This window comes from Piliocolobus tephrosceles, chromosome X, assembly GCF_002776525.5.
Source record: "Piliocolobus tephrosceles isolate RC106 chromosome X, ASM277652v3, whole genome shotgun sequence".
Lineage (NCBI taxonomy): Eukaryota > Metazoa > Chordata > Mammalia > Primates > Cercopithecidae > Piliocolobus > Piliocolobus tephrosceles.
Genome location: NC_045455.1, coordinates 78,789,375 through 78,792,941, shown reverse-complemented (window position 1 = coordinate 78,792,941; position 3,567 = coordinate 78,789,375).

Genomic DNA, 3,567 nt, shown 5'->3' with positions numbered 1-3,567 from the left:
CCCACCTCTTAATACTATCACATTGGAGATTGGATTTCAATATATGAATTTTAGAAGGACACAGACATTCGGATTATAGCAAGAAACAATAGTATTCTACTAAGCAGGTAACAGCTCGTATATACCTCATTTTACGACTTACTATAGATGTAGTAGTCCTTCAGAAATTTGTCTTTGGATAAGAAGTTAAATCATATGTTTTGGGTGACTATTGCTAAAAATAAATTCCAAGTACTTTCTAAATTAGGAGGGATAATTCTTTTTTGAATTATATACTCCATTAAAACACTTTAGGGCTGAAAAAATAAAAGAAATTGATAACAATGAGTTTTTTTAGGTCACCCAGGCATAAATAAAGGATACTCAGCTATAAAAATGACTAAACAAGGACTTGATGATTTTTCATAATTGATGTATGCTACTTGTATTTTCATTGCTTCATAGGCTACTTGTAATTTCAGGAATGCTGTGTTCTAAGATAATAAATTTTGCTTTAAAAGATATGAGAATATGACTGGGTGCAGTGGCTCACGCCTGTAATCTCAGCACTTTGGGAAGCCTAGGTAGGAGGATAATTTGAGCCCAGGAAATCAAGACTAGACTGGGCAACATGGTGAAACTCTGTCTGTGCAAAAATACTTGGTGACATGTGCCTTTAGTCCCAGCCACTCAGGAGGCTGAGGTGGGAGAATCACCTGAACCCTGGGAGGTTGAAGTTGCAGTGAGCTGAGATTGTGCCACAGTACTCCAGTCTGGGTGATAGAGTGAGACTCTGTCCCAGCCCCAAAAAAGAAAAAAAAGATAAGAGAGTAAGAAATTAAAATAAAAGCTTTTATGACTTACATTTCCTTCCCTGGATCAAGGAAAACTGTTCAAAAAAGCAGGGTAGGCAGATACAAGGGATGTTAGGTGAAGAGGGTATTGCTGCATAGGAGGGGAACATATCTACGGTGACAGATGAGGTGGCAGCTACATTTCACCTCTTGAGAGAATATCTGAACTATTATCAACCCACTTGATACCTAAGAACTCAGTTTTACCTAACCATATGTGTTAAAATAGTATCACACTATTAAGGTCCCCTGTTGCTCATCCAAACCTCACTATCCCCATGAAACATGGGACTCTCCTAATTACTCCTCTATATTATCATGCACCGCCTCTGATGACATTAACACAGAAGTCCTCAACATGTTACAGATTGTTGTGCACTGCAGTAGCTGTTTTATGTGAGAGATCTAGGTCTTGGTAAGTTATGTGCATTCTTATCACCACGTTCTCTTGCCCAGAATGACTGGTCCGAAGAGTGAACACGTAACTGGTGGAAGATCAATTGCTCTCCCTTTTTTGGCATTGACATATAAAACAATGTTTTCATCTAGGATTTGTGGACTGAGATTATCAGTAGCCATGTTCCACACCCTAGGAACACACAGAGACAAAACAAAACAAAACAAAAATCTAACTAGAAAGAGATAGAGTCCCCAGTCCCCAGTCCCAATTCCTAAATTCCTGGTGTGCAGCTCTTCCTTGACACCTGTCAGCTATTTGAGTGTATTTACTTGTATATAAACTAATAATTTTGTTGTTTTGCTCCATTTGTTATGGGTTGATTTTCTGTTGTTTGCCAGCTAATGGATCCTAATAAATACATTAATATAAAAGCTGAGAAATGCGGCTAAAAAAAGTAATGTGTCAAATCCAATTAGATGATGTGAGAACATAACATTTAAATTATTTTCTTTACCTCCTATATGTCATGACTCATAAAATTGAGAGAAATAACATACCACAATAAATTTCGAATAAGTCTGAATTCTGTGTCCAAGCACTTTGGTGTACTCTGTGCATATATGTGACAATAATCTATTATTATGCTTAAGAATAGGTATTAATTGCAGTATTTGAAGAGTAAAACTCTACAAGTTGATGAGTTATCAGTAACTTGTATTTGTAGTTGGATCTGCACTAGGAGATGAGTTTCATAATGGGGCTATCATTTTGCGAAATGCAATAACAGTTAATTAACAACACATTATTAAGAGCCAAATAATCCTTAACAAAACAAAAAAATCCGGTGTGAATTTAAAGCACTATATCCATGTGAAGGGAAAATACAGTTCTGGAGTTCTCAGAAGTGTGTTCAATCTGGGATTGATTATAGTTCTCACTTCACCAGTATAAAGAATGAGCAGGAAGATTTGAAGTAGGAAGCGACATGTGTGTACATGGAGTGGGCTGGTACAGTCAGGGGCTAATCATGGTTGGCTAACATGGAGAGTCTTTGAAGGAGAACTGACTAAAATACAACTTGTAAACTCTTAGGCATTTTCCTCTGACTAATAACCACCACCAGATGTGTCCAGATGACAACAGCTTGAAAAGATTCTGAGACCATTTTTTTCCCCCTCCAAATGTGTTGTTTACAGCTTTATTGTCTAGGAATGATTATTACAAATGGAGAGAAATTGGATGGAGTCACAATTGGAAACACTACAATTCTGATTCAGGAGAAATATTTGAAAGGCCTTTCAAAAATTTTAAAATAAATCTATTTCAGTCATTCATTAAATGTAATCCATATGAAACGTTAGGAGCCATGGGGATACAAGGATGAGAAGAAAATGTGGCATTTTATCTAACGTCTAAAATTTTGTAGGAAAGATGACATAATACAGCTTCATGTTTGCTGAACAAACTAATTCTGGAGAGAGACAAGATTAGCTAAAATACGTGACAAAAGAGAGGTTTCACCAAAGCACTCTGTGAGATCAGAAGAGAATGAGATGCTTTGTGTAGGCACATCCACATGGGTACCTGGGACGATGTGGGACTTGACAGGAGTCTTCAACATAAAGAGGAAAGAAATATCGGAAATATTATGCCAAGCTTGTCTGGGAAATGGGGAGTAATACAATTTATGTCAGCATGTACAGTATTTGTCAACTCTTAGAATGATGTTAAGTTAGTATTAATTTTCCAAGGGCATTTTAAATGTCTGAATAGAAGTGTAGACTTTCTTCTATAGTTAAGTGAAAGTGTTCAAAATCACTGAGCAATGGAGTGATGTTATCAGAGCAGGGTTTTAGAAATAAAAATGAACTGAATTTTTACAAATGAAATAAGAGCAAGCGACACTCTAAGTAGGAAGTCCAGTTGGGAAATTTGCCATAGTCTAGAAAGCAAATCATAAGGATCCAAAGGATTGTAATGGGAGCAAAGGCCAGATTCAGGGAAAACTGAAAAATAAAACAAATGCAGCAAACAGCAGGACAGGACTAGAAGGCAGGCTCTTCACTAAGACACTCTTAAAGTCTTCATGTGTATACCCATGTGTTCCTGATACCACTGGACTTTTCATTCTTGTCTTGTGCCGGTTTTCAAGGGAGTTCTTCCAGCTTTTTCCCATTCAGTTTGATATTGGCTGTGAGTTTTTCATAGATAGCTGTTATACTTTTAAAATATGTTCCTTTAATGCCTAGTTTGTTGAGGGGTTTTAACATGAAGGAATGTTGGATTTTATTGAAAGCCTTTTCTGCATCTATTGAAATAATTATGTGGTTTTTG